General features: G+C 33.9%; 1 protein-coding gene and 1 pseudogene across 3 annotated transcripts in view; one reads left to right on the plus strand and one right to left on the minus strand.

The window, feature by feature from the left end:
• Nucleotides 1–14,704, plus strand: part of CALCRL (calcitonin receptor like receptor) — a 106,102-nt gene that overhangs the window by 26,175 nt on the left and 65,223 nt on the right. The window lies entirely within an intron of this gene.
• LOC104653360 (glyceraldehyde-3-phosphate dehydrogenase pseudogene) lies at nt 5,063–6,087 on the minus strand (annotated as a pseudogene).

The following is a 14,704-nucleotide window of genomic DNA, read 5'->3' on the forward strand; positions in this document are numbered from 1 at the left end:
ATCTATTTGAAATTAAACTCTAGACATAGATCGTTACTATATTTATGTATCAATAAGCCAAGACCAGATAAAAAGAATTTACTCTTTCCTCCTCTGTTCTGAACTTAGCATTCCCCACACCTCTACTATCAGAAGAGGACATCTCTAACATGCACATTTCAAAAATTTTATTTTTAATCACAATGCATTTGAATATATATTTTTCTGAAAGGTAAATTCATATTATAACATTTACCATCAATTATGTACTTTCAAATAAGTTGCATGAGGCCCTAATGATTTATATTTTTTCCTGGCAGTAGTGGACAATAATTTATAACTGGTTTTAATGCATTCCTTTAAAAAACTTAAACATTTTTTCTTGTGAAAAAAATCAAAAGAAGAAGAAATCTAATATATTAGTTATAGAATAACTAACATAATATAATAACTAACTAAATAGCCTATATGAGCTATACCTTTGATGAACTTTATCATAATGTTTTCCTTATACTTTGAAAAAAAAAAGTAGTTCAGTAAATATGAGATTTTTCCAATATATTATTAATATTATGTCAGAATCTGATAAAATAACTTATTTCTTCCAGATGTAATTCATTAAATGATTATGTTAAGAAAAATAATACATGATATCAAAGACAGAAATCTCTCTTTTAAAGATACTCACCAGCTGGGAAAGCTATGATTGCTTAAGCACATGAAATACCAGCAGATTTTATTTACTTCAACCATTATATGAAAATGATTTTTTAATATTCTTGTTCTGAAGTCTTTCATGAAATGTTAGCATCTGTTTCATTTCTTAGATTTTTGGATTAATTTCTGTCAGGAATTTGTAGCTCAATGTGACAATAGCAACTAGGGGTTGAATTATTAGTAGGGCAAACAGAGGTTGTCAGTATATGAGCCAGCATCTGCTCCCACAAAGATTAACATGTGGCTCCAGAACTAACAGTTATTAATCATATCATTTTTAAATTGCTATTTTAAATGGCATAATATGCTATTTATATTCATTATGCTATCATAGAACGTTTAAAGGCAGATTTATGCTTCTAGCTAAAATAATTTAAGGAAGGTTCTTTTAACACATTTAACTTCACATTCAGTAAGCATTTTCTTCAGTTAACATAAGTTGCTCTTCTACAAATTAAAATATATTTCTTTGCTTTTATCTTTGAAAAAAATGAAATGGCCTACTAAATATTTAAAATTACACAATTTTAAAAATTCCACTTATAAAATTTTGAAAATGTTTTGACAACTTTTGTTTTAGAGTTAAGTTCTGTGAGCTCACCCAAGCTATTAATTTGCAAGGGCTGACATAATGAAAGTAATAGACTAGAAGGCTTAGACAACTGAAATTTATTTTTTAGCAGTTCTGGGAACTGAAAGTCCAGGATCAGGGTGTTGGCAGGTTTGAATCCTCCTCAGGCCTCTCTTCTTGATGAGCAGATGTCCACCTACTTACTGCATCCTCACAGGGGCCTTGCATATCCCTGACGTCTCTTCCTCTTCTTATGAAGACATCAGCTATATTAGATGAGGGATGTGCACTTATTGCTTCATTAACCATAATTACTTTTTAAAGGCATTACATCCAAATATAACCATATCGAAGGTTAGAACTTAAATATATAATTCTGGGGCAGACACAATTTAGTCCATAATATCAAGTTTCTAAGAAATTGTTATAAAGAAGATAGAATTTTCTAGAATATGGGAAAATCTGAATAAAGACAAAGAAAAGAACACATCTCTGAACTTTAATATTAAGTAATATTGAGAGAATGAAAAACTGTAAGTCAGGCTTTGCATAGGTTGGTAACTTACTTGAACAGTTGTATTTTAGTCCAACTAAATAGCAATTTAACCAATCTTCCAATGTCTCCTATGAGCTGTCTTAAACACTAAAATGGAAGGTAAGATAAGAATCAATAAACCTTCATCTATACCCTTGGAAAGATTCAAAATAACAATAGAAGTCAATATTTAAGACATGATTAGTTTTATTTACTCTTGTGAAGGATAGGTTAATGAAGGAAAAAAGACAAAATCAACATGATACAGTGTCATCAAGTAGATATTATAAGAAGGTACACAGAAAAATAAATATTTCCTATTGGTGTATAGATCCAGTAAAAAGAGGTTAAATTTTACATGATTCTCAATTCCTTTTAGAATGCTCTATTTTTATAAAATTATATGCTCAATTGAATATATTCTTTTTATTGCATTTTAGGTTTTGGGGTACATGTGAAGAACATGCAAGATTGTTGCATAGGTACACACATGGCAGTGTGATTTGCTGCCTTCCTCCCCATCACCTGTACCTGGCATTTCTCCCCAGGCTGGTTCAACATACACAAATCTATAAACGTAATTCACCACATAAACAGAACCAAAGACAAAAACCACATGATTATCTCAATTGATGCAGTGAAGGCCTTTGACAAAATTCAACAGTCTTTTATGCTAAAAACCCTCAATAAACTAGGTATTGATGAAACATATCTCAAAATAATAAAAGCTATTTATGACAAACCAACAGCCAATATCATAATGAATGGGCAAAAACTGGAAGCATTACCTTCGACTGAATATTTTTAAGCTTCAACTGCATCTCTAAATATTGGTGTGAAGAATAACTTTTGAAATTGGTGCAGAGAATGATAATCATAATTTTTTTCTTGTAATTATGAGAATTCCCGGATTACCATGAATAATCCCAAATTATTAGTGAATAGAAGTACTGGGGGTGGGGGAAAGGTCAGAACAAAGCCTTCTGCAAGAGGACTCTGATAACTGAAAGTGTCAAAGCTTTTTACAACATTTAACCTCAAACTAAGCTGGATTGTAACATGACTGCATAGACATACACTGGTTACAGTGGGAATTGGGTAAAGATGTTAAATAACAAAAATGTAGGCAATATTGATAAAGAAGTAAACACTTGACACTTTGTAAATGTGAACAATTCTATATCGTGGATTACTTTTCATTTTATAAACTGTTACATTAGCAAGTAACTATTGAAACATCCTCTTTCCTATGGTGGTTTTATAGTTTATGCCTTTAAATTAACTTTTATCACAAAATCTAAATTTAAATAAAATTATTTCAGCATAAAAATATTTCCATAAGACAAAATATTGAAAAGTGTTTAGACTTTGTGTCTTCCCCCATTCCCATCACCTATTTAAGTAGTTGTAATGTAGTTCGCATTATTTTTAAATCGAAATTTTACCACACATATTACTTATGTTACTACTGAAAGTTTAGTCATCTTTCAGGTTCTGTAGTTGTTCATGACAGGTCAAAGGCATTTTAAAATGGTTTTAAAAATTATTAAAATTTATGCTGAAATGGGAAAATAAATAAGCATAAGCATATATTTCATCAAACATTTTAAATATATATTTGATTTGGATTGAAATCTACTGCAGTCTCATACAATAATAAACCTCACTGGCATAAATGTCACAACTTGTTTATTCTGGAAGCTATTCCAAAGGTAGCTTTGCTTGGGTCCATTGAAGCTTTTTGTATTTCTTTTCTTTCCTTCGTGTGTGTGTGTGTGTGTGTGTGTGTGTGTGTGTGTGTGTGTGTGTGTGTGTCTGTGTGTGCATGTATGTGTGCGTGTTGTGGTAGTTGTTAACTATGCTACTTTGAGTATACCTTTGGAACATCAATTGGCTTTTTTCATCTATATATTAGTTTTCAAAAATGTTGCATTGGGAATACTTTTTAAAATTCACTTGAGTATAGAAAATAGGTGGCCTTTATTTTCAGACACAAAAACTTTTCAATCTTGTTTCAGTAAGAGAGATTCACCCTCATTATTTGTCAAGAATTGTATTTATCAAATTCAAGAGAAAGAAGATAGAGTCAGGATTACTCAAAGGATATTTAGTGCATTTATTTTTTCAGATTATATCTGAAAAAAAAATCAAGGTTTATTCTTAGGTGAAGTCAGATCAACAGATTGAAAGACCACATTATATTTAATTGCTACAGAATACTTTTTTATGCCTGATTATAGGTCTTTATTGGTGAACATGCTAAGAAACAGCCCTTTGCAACTTGTCAAAATTTCTATTATTGAAATTTACATGATAAGCATATACATTGAATTACAGAATGTTCTCTTTGAGAGAATCCTGCATATTCTGTTTGCAGTTAGTTCAGAGTATAATAGCACTTCTTCCTAGAAGTTTCATTCCATAGACGGCTTGGCAACTTGATCTGCCAGAAGAATTATACTTAAAATTTTAGACCGTCCCTCACTCACAAGAGTTTTCAATAAAATACCTCATCTTTTAATGTCTTATTTCTAGTTCTTCTTTACATTTCCAATACTTGTATTTTTTCTCCTTTTTCATGTATGTCATGTTCTCTGTGTATGGTAAGTTTCATTTAAGTGAAAGAAACAGGGAGACTCTTGTGCCTATCTGAATATGTTACTAATGTCACAGGAAAATTAAGAATACAGAGATATTCTATGTCACTCAGTATGATGGTAACTCTGTGTCGTTCAAGATGAAACGTTTTAGATACTTATATACAGAAATTATAAGTATTGAATGTCCTGCTTAAACATTACTTTATTAGGTGACCATTAGTAAATTTGTTTATTATGATTGACAGATAAAATTATACACATTTATTATGTACAATGTGAGGTTTTGATGTATCATCTATAGATTGTGAAATGACTAAGTCTAGTTAATTAATATCTGCATTACCTAATAGAGTTGTATTTTTATGCTACAAACAATATCCACTCTCAGCACTTTTCAATAAAACTTTGAACCTGTATTATCATTATATTATTATTATTATTATTATTATTATTATTATTATTTGCTGAGCACAGAGGACTTTATTGATGATACATGACAAGGTGGGGTTTCCTAGGCTCCTCCCTCTTCAGTGGGTCTGTGTGGAAACTGTGAGGAGGGGAGATTCTCAGTGTGGTAGGGGATTGAGTGTGGCAGGGACTGCCCAGCAGTGAGGGCCTCTCATCCTCTGTGCTCTTGCTGGGGTTGGTGGTCCAGGGGTTTTACTCCTTGGAGACCATGAGGGCCATGAGGTCCACCACTCTGTTGGTGTAGCCAAATTCACTGTCATGCCAAAAAATAATCTTGACAATGTGGTTGTTGAGGGTAATGCCAGCCCTAGCATTGAAGGTGGAAGAGTGGGTGTCACTCTTGAAGCTGGAGGAGACAACCTGGTGCTCAGTGTAGCCCAGGATGTCCTTGAGGGGCCTTCCAATGCTTGTTTTACCACCTTCTTGATGTCATCATATTTGGCAGGTTTTTCCAGATAGCAGGTCAGGTCCACCACTTTCTGGCAGTGGTGACATGGAAGGCTATGCCAGTGAGGTCCCTGTTCAGCTAAAGTATAACAGTGCCTACAGCCTTGTCAGCACCAGTAGAGGCAGGGATGATGTTCTGGAGAGCCTCACTGCCGTCATGTTATGGTTTCCTGGAGAGGCCATCCACAGTCTTCTGAGTGTCAGTGATGGCATGGACTGTGGTCATGAGTCCTTTCATGATACCAAAATTATCATGGATGACCTTGGCCGGGGACACTAAGCAATTCGTGGTGCAGGAGGCATTGCTGATGATCTTGAGAATGTTGTCATACTTTTCATGGTTCATGCCTGTCACAAACATGGGGCATCAGCAGAGGGAGCAGAGATGATGATACTTTGGCTCCCCCACTGCAAGTGAACCCCTGCCTGCTCCATGGTGGTGAAAATGCTGGTGGACTTGATGATGTACTCAGTGCCAGCATCACCCCATTTGATATTGGCGGGACTTCCCTCCTGGAAGATGGTGATGGGATTTCCATTGATGATAGGCTTCCCATTCTCAGACTTGATGGTGCCATGGAATTTGCCATGGGTGGAATCATACTGGAATATGTAGACCATGTAGTTGAGGTCAGTGAAGGGGTCATTGATAGCAACAATATCTTTACCAGAGTTAAAAGCAGCCCTGGTGACCAGGTGCCCCACATGACCAATTTCCTTGACTTTGACCTTCATCTTTCCCATGGTGTCTCGGGGATGTGGTTAGCAATGCAAGAGAAGATGAGGCTGTCTGTCAAACAGGAGGAGCAGAGAGCAATACTTGTATTATTATTATAGTCGCCAGTTATACAGTGGCTCCCTTGAACTTATTCCTCCTATTTAACTAAAATTTTGTATTCTTTTGCCAACATCTCTTCCAACTGTCCTAGCCCCTTGTAACTATGATTTCAATTTCTACTTCTTTAAGGTCATTTTCAGGTTCCTCATATGAGAGGGAGATGCAGTATTTGTCTGTTCTAGGTTTATTTTACTTAGCATAATGGCTCTTAGGTCCACTCATGTTGCTGCAAATGACAGGATTTCCTTCTTTTCTTGTGACTGAATACTATTCCATTGTGTATATGATTCATTTTCTTTATTCACTGATGGACACTTAAATTGATTCATATCTTGGTTATTATAAATGAGGCTGGAATATACATGAAAGTACAGATAGCTCTGTAACATACTAATTTCATTTTCTTTAGATATATACCCAGAAGTGAGATTGCTGGATCATATGGCTAAATTTTTAATTTTTTGAGAAACTCTTATACTGTGTTCCATAAAGGCTATACTAAATTACAGTCTCACCAACAGTATGAGAGGGTTCCCTCTTCACATCCTTGCTAACACTTATCTTTTATCTTTTTGTTAATAGTCATTTTCACACGTGTAAGTTGGTATCTTATTGTGCTTTTAATTTGCATTTCCCTGATGCTTAGTGCTGAACATTTTTTCATATACTTGTTTATATATATGTTATATATGTTTATATACTTGTTATATATGTTCTTTTGAGAAATGTCTATTCAGGTTCTTTGCCCATATCTTAATCAAGATATTTCTTTTCTTGCTGTTGTTATTTGAGTTCTTCGTAAATCTTTACTTTACAGAATTAGTTTAAATAACATTTTTATGAAAACATATTTTAAAACTGACTGTGAACATTAAACAATTTTTTGTTATGTTTATTCTTCCCCAAATTGTTTTATTTACCTGATGCAGGTTCAAAGTTAGAATTCTAGAAGTTCAGCTATAAATAAGAGTAGAAGAAAAATAAAGATGAAAACCAAAGAAGTGATTCTAGAAATAAAAATATCCAAATTACAAAGAGAAATGATTTGTCAAATAATTTTTCAGATATAAGGTAAACAGAAAGCATTGTATTAATCTACTGCCCACATTTTCTCTTCTGTCATAACTTTAAAAAAACATGTTTTACTCTAGGATGATTTTCCAATTTAAGATCCATTTATATGCAAAATTTTCTTGTGCTTTTTAAATCAATACTTTCAGAAAAATTACTTCTGTTATATTCAGTCTGTGCAGTTAAGGTAACAGTAGTGTGTGTGTGTGTGTGTGTGTGTGTGTGTGTGTGTGTGTGTGTCTATGTGTCTGTGTATGTCAAATTACATCTTATACATGTGCATACCTCTATATTTTATGTTTAGCATGCTTTTATATTTATTGAACATGAATTACTTGGTCATTTCTTTGACTAATTTTTGATAGTATGTGGATGCTGTAGTTTCTCTTTAATAAGTGGACACAAGATCTTCTTACATATTAGCCATTCAAAAGAATTTTCAGCCAAATAGTTCATAAAATACAACTAATTAAAAACCCCTTCCTACTTGAATGTCAAATTAATGTCAGAGTTTCCTGTCACAAGCACTGTTAGATACCACAAAAGTTTACGTAACATTTCTACATATATATATATATATATATATATATATATATATATATATATATATGAGACGGAGTTTCGCTCTTGTTACCCAGGCTGGAGTGCAATGGCGCGATCTCGGCTCACTGCAACCTTCGCCTCCTGGGTTCAAGCAATTCTCCTGCCTCAGCCTCCCGAGTAGCTGGGACTACAGGCGTGCGCCACCATGCCCAGCTAATTTTTATATTTGTTTTAGTAGAGACAGTGTTTCACCATGTTGACCAGAATGGTCTCGATCTCTTGACCTCGTGATCCAACCTCGTGATCCACCCATCTTGGCCTCCCAAAGTGCTGGGATTATAGGCTTGAGCCACCGAGCCCAGCTGGCAACATTTCTATATTATTAAGTACATTTCTATATTATTAAGTACAACATTTCTATATTATTAAGTACACTTAAGTACATTTCTATATTACTAAGTATATTTTTCCTCTGATTCTTTTGTGTGTTGATATTTTTCAAGCATCCCACCTTTTAAATCTCTTTGTTTTAATTTGTTTGCTAATAATGGCCTGTAGACAAATCTGCTTGGCCATGGACACATTTTGTGAATTGCCTTGGCTATGCTCACTATTCGTTAAGGTTCTGTCAAAACTCCTTTTCATGTGAGAAGTTCAAAAGCAGACAGACAAGCACAGATTTTAGCAAAAGTGCTAACATTTAGGAAGCATTTCTCTAAGCATTTATCTAGTGTGGACTTTTCATATAGCCTATCTCTCTTTTGTCCTATCATCTGGAGTTTTCACACTTTTAACTATAGGATGCATAAAAAATTCCTTCTCCAGGAACCTTCACATATTGCTACCAGGGCTCTTACTACTTCATTCCCTGTCTATTTTGGTTTTGACTTGTGGGATTAACATTTAACCAGAGAGATTATTGTGACAGCACCAGTGACCACACCTAATCAACTCAATCAATCAACAAACAAAATGTATTTCTTGATTTCTGGGAAATTCATTTTCTGGATGGATGAGGAGAAAACATTTGAAAAAAAATAGACTACTTAAAAAAAAAACTATAATTAATTTCCTGGTGGGCACAGTTCAATTCTCTGAGCATCAAAGAAAATAGTAAATTTGGGATGATGTGTGTGCCAATGTTTGTCTGGTGGGTAGACACTGGTTGTTTCCAAGTCCAGTTCCTCATCAATAAGAATGCCTCTACATTCTTAGGAAAATCTGTCTTCAATGTCAGTATTTCCATAAGTTTTTCTTCAGCTTCTGAGTATCCCTATAGAGTTGGCATAAAGACAGAGATGGAATATCATAAATAGGATGCTGGTCAGATGTCATTTTTTAGCCAAGATTCACGTATGTACTTTGAGTTTAGGGATTATATATTATGAAAAAAGAAAGGTTATGATTTCCATCTCTTGCAGGCTTGGCAGCTAATCATTACAATACCTCTTAATGCAAAGTGAATTTTAAATGAATCCAGTATGACATGCTGCTGCCTACATTAAGATGTGAGTGATGAGTTTAAAATGTGGCCACATATTTATACTTTTAAAATTGAAAGTTATTTTTATACTTACAAATGGGGAAACTCAGAAACCTTCTTAGATAAAAATTGAGAAACTCAGAAACCTTCTTAGATAAAAATTTCCAAATTAACTTTTTTAGGCAATTCTAATTACATGACTTTCTCATACTCACATCCTGATAAAACATGGTAGATGAAAGCTTCCTGCCTACAAATAAAATATGTACATAAATAAAATATTTGCTATATTGCTTTCCTAATTTACATATAATGCTTTCCTTTCCTCCTGTTAGATGACAAGTAATGATATCCAATATGAAATTTGCATTGTAGTTATGCCTGAAGTTTACTGAGTGTGCTAGAAAATGTTTTGAGCTCTCCTCATTCCAATTTTTCAAGTTATAGTCTCAAATAGAACATAATACGAAATATAATATTATTATCCACATTTTATTTATGTAGATATTGAGGTTAGAGGAGTAAAATAATGTTCCCGAGTTACATAGATACAGAGAAAGCTTCAGTTTCCATCATAGCTTAATACCATACAGCCTCAATCAATGTCCAGCTCCATTATTAGAGGCAAATTTCCAGTCTTTGCAAATGCCAAATGACTCTCACTTCCCTTAAGATGTAAATGTGACCAAAGCAACTCTGGATTTCCCTCTCTGGTATTTTATATCTACTGAAATATAAATCACAGCTTTTTGTGTGTAAGCCCTTGTGATGTCAACATACAAGTTATGGTTTAAATAAAAAGGATTATTTCAAAGTCACTCTATTAACAATTACTTTGTAGAGCTTTTCTATCAGAATTGAAATGAAAGAATCATTTCTATTGTTTGCTGGGGACTTAGTCTTCTCCTAGGTTTGTCATTTTGACATGTAAATTACAATGTCTTATATTATAGTCTTATCTCATTCTCTTGCTTTTCTCTTATGGGAGATAAGATGTAATTAAATTAACTGGTAAAATATAAAACAGTTATAGGTAGAGAAAGAGTAAGATAGAAATAGTGATTCACTTACAAGGTTTAAAATATAACCGCTGATAATTATCACATATAATTATATATGATATCAAAGAAAACAATGAATGTTTCAGTCTTGTTGAAATCCTCAGATGTAAGTGCTATGCCCATTTAATAATGTTCACTCTTTGTTTCCCAGTCTTTTGTCTTTGCTCATATGACCTCTTCTACCTAGAATTCTCTTTCTCCCTCTATCTCTTTTTCTTCTACTTTTTTTTTTAAGGACGAGCTTAGATTTCCTCTCCATAACCCTGGCATTCCAGCCTTCTTTGATAATTCCTTTTATGAAAATGTACAGAGATTAATCCTTATACACCAATAAACTGAAGGCTTATCATGCTTATTTGGCCTTCCTCACCAAACTGTAAGTTTGTAGAGAACAAAGCATATTTGAGTAACTATAATAGTACTAGTTGAGAGAAAATGATCAATAAAAACTAATTAATTATTGATATATGTGGAATTAATCACTAAAGGACAAATATTTTTCAGAGATGTCCTAGGTTTTAAAACTTGAAAGCTATTCACAGTATTTAAATAGTCCATTTTGCATTAGATTAAGCCTTAGGGCCTTGAGGCTTGATCTAGTCTCACTCTTCACACTTGTATCTTTCACCTGCTATTTTAAAAAATGCTTTAAAATAGTATATCAAGCAGAGGCTGCCCTTAGCTTAAATAATTAAGATAATAGTCTATAATTTAAATTCCAGATACAGTCATATCTTTTGTGAAGATCTGCTTAATACAATAAACAGGAGATTTTTTCATGTGAAACCAGAAAGAGTTAGAATTAGAGGGAGACAGGGATTACTTCACTTAAATATTTAACTTAAAAGACGAGGAAAGAAGAGTCAGAGAGAGAAGTGAATTTGAAAGGTTGCTCAAGTCAGATGCCGCAGGAAGACTGGTGTCCATGCTCTTGACCCTCTTTTTCAGTACTTGGTTCCAAGTCTACCCTGTGGGCCATTTCTCTTGTCCTTGGGCCACTTGAAGAGAAAAAGCATGAGCGTTCCACACAGACTATGGATTTTAAGAAATAACACCCATTCAAGCTATCCTGACTAGTGGAGATAGGAAATGTAAGAATGTTTCTGAAAATCAGGAAAGATTTAGAGCACTATCGCACACAGAGTGAAACTCAATTCTAAACCTGGAAGGATCCAGGAAGACTTTCTCACAGTAACTTCACTCCAGTCTTGCCCTAGTAGGTGAGGACTCAAATCTCAGATATCAAGTGAGTAAAATACCACTTCCTCTGGGAAACCATCCTTAATCCTCCAGATTAGGTCATCTTCTTCCTTTACAGGACTTGTCTTCTCTTGTCATTTTAAATTTGTGCAAATATTTGATTAATACCTGTCTCCCGTATTATAATTTGATAAGGGCCTGCATCTAATCTTTTGTTCACCATTATTTTCCCACACTCAACCAAGTGGTAGGCACATAGTAGTGGCTAAATAAGCATTTGTTGAAAGTGTGAATACAGTTAAACTTTTCTAGAGTTACAGCATGACATTTAATAATTTGACTGCAGATTATGATTTGGACAGTTGCTGTCTTCAATGGTGTATGCAATAATGGCACTAAACTTATATTACTATAAAGTCAAATGTTTCCTACCAAATTTCTTTTGCCTAAAGTTATTTGAGCCTAGTATTTTAGAAAGAAAAAAATCAGAAAATAAATATTTCATAAATATCTTCTGACAGATGTTTAGATCATAATAACGTTTCCTTTATTCGTCCAGAAAGAAATCCTGACACTGATCAAAGCCAATATATTTGAAAGGCTGACCCAGTGGAGGGAGAAAAAGTGACTTGATGTTGTAAACACTTTCTCAGGGAGATCAAGGCTATTATCCATCATTATTTGGTAAAGGGAGTCAATTAACGGCATTCATATGTAAAACATTTCTTTACAAAAAGCTTACAAGGACTGTTACAGTCTTCGAAGAAAGAAAAGAGAAGGAAAGACTTCAGACCTCTAACCAAGAGTAGTTGTGAACATTTTATGTGCTCTGAATTAATTTATGCCTGCTCCCTTTAAAATGTGATTGCTACTTATTTTTAGGAAAAAGCAAGTTCCATGTTTCTATAAAGTATTACCCAGCACAGTGTGACTGTAGAGAGTACAGAGAAAAGGAGAATGAATAAAAATGATTAAAACTGCATTTATAAATATTATTTTCTTGGTGTAGTTGTTCTTTTACTCTGACTGGAATATAATTATCTCACTCCACTATACAGTTACTAAATTACTTAACTTATTTCATTAAAGTATTCCTGGTAGCTTTTCTGAGTTGTGAGACTTTGTACATAAACTACAATAAAATTAAAATTCTTTCTTTTGTTCATTAATCCTTTAGTTAATGAACAAACATAAAACCAGCCATAGAAGGGAGTCTTATTATTTATTATTATTTTCTGTAAAGAAAAGAGACTCTGGTAGAAGAATAAATACATTTATTTATTTCTGCAATAGGCATTTCTGTATCATTGTAATGTTTTATAGGAAAGATACATAGCACATAATATAATTTTATGAACATCACATTAAACATCATTGGGTTTTATTTCTAGATTCTCAATTTCTTAATGTTTTAAATAAATTTTAATATATATTGTCATGCTTCTTGAGAATGTTACCCTATTCACTTATAAATAAGGCATTGAAAGGAGAAAGAAAAACCTCACCCCAGCTGAAAACAAAATCCAAAAACGTTTCACAAATATATAAATAAACATGAAAATAGTGCTGTGTTACAAACTGTAATATTTTGTTTCATGTGTATCTGAAGTAAATTAACCAGAAAAAGTTTTCCATTTTTGAAAATTTGGCTTTCAATACTTAATGTATTTGCATTTATATATATACCTTGGATGCAATAATAATGACTTTTTTCCCCTCAAAATGATAGACCTAAAGAACAAAAAAAGACCTCGAGAATCTAATCCAATACCTTATTTTACAAGTTAAAGAAAAGTAACCTGCGGCCACCAAAAGATAAATGGTATGGTTTGCTTAAACTATGTAGAGTTTGCTTAGTAACAAAAACAAAGTTAACGTGCAGAGGTGGGAACATTAGCAAAGCTTAATGCACCATGCAAAAGAAGTCTTAGAATCACACACTACCAAACTTTCTGCTAAACTTAACTGCTGCAGGTTTTTCTTTCTTTCTGTTTCAGCCATTTGCATCTTACCTCCTTGCACTAATTTATCTCCAACTAGTAACCTAATGCTAATTATACGTAATGAATCCCTCGCCTTCAGTTTCACTGTTTTTCCTCTTCCTCTAGGAATTGATTAAGCAAATAAAAATCAAGAGTTATAATGCAAATACGCAAGTCATTTCAGAGTCTGTGTTTGTGACAAGGCATAAATGTCTTCACCTCTTTAATAATACTCTCCTTGGAATGATTAGAAACAATGACAGACTCTAACACTGGTGTTTATTCCACTCTTAGAAGGGAGGGTTAATATATATTTAAAAGGTACTGCGTGATAGAGCAGAGTGTTACGCATACAGAGACAAGTCCTTTTGATGAGAAAACAAGTGACTTTGGAGGCAGTGCACATCCTTACTCAATCTAAAATATGTTAAAATCCTATCATGTGTTCATGAGCTCACAAAGCCTCCTTTACAGAAAGCCGGGAAAGTTGGCATTGTTAAATGTTCACATATAATTTTACTCAAAATTATAAGTCTTGTAACTGGGCCCAATTAAAGCAAACCAAGACATTCCATTTCTGCTGCAGGGGAGAGACCACCACTTACTTAGCAGTTATCACTGCCTAGTCCTTGTGATAGGGAATTGTGTGGGTTATTACATTTAACCCCCGCAATATGCTTATGAGACATCTATCACCCCATCTTAGAGCTACAGAAGGTAAAACTTTCAGGTTAGGTTTCCGCCTACCTTCCAGTTAGTAAATAACTGCAGTTCCACAGCTGGCATCCAAACCCTACTGTCTGAACCCTGGTATCCAAAACCAGAGTCATTCTGTGTGGAACCTGTGCTCTCTGCCCTGTGTTTTGCTTTCTACTGTTCTTTTTTTTCCTCTGGTACAAGTCCCTACTGCTATTATTTTTAATTGTTGTTATCTGCTGTCTAAAGCAGCATACTACTCAGCCGTACTGACTTGGCTCCAGAAAGCCTCATTCATGTGAGTTTTCCGGCCATAGCCTCCACCCGTGTCCATCAAATAGTGTTTCTTTTTTACTTATTTTCATCGTCTTTTTTTTCTTTTTCTTTTGTGATTGTCATTGTTATTGCAGCTCAGAATTTTTTGGTTTTTTGACGGATTCTCACTTTCTCGCCAATCCAGAGTGCAATGGCTCAGCTCATTGCAACCTCCACCTCCTGGGTTCAAGCGATTCT

Source organism: Saimiri boliviensis, chromosome 5, assembly GCF_048565385.1.
Source record: "Saimiri boliviensis isolate mSaiBol1 chromosome 5, mSaiBol1.pri, whole genome shotgun sequence".
In the NCBI taxonomy this organism is placed as follows: Eukaryota; Metazoa; Chordata; class Mammalia; order Primates; family Cebidae; genus Saimiri; species Saimiri boliviensis.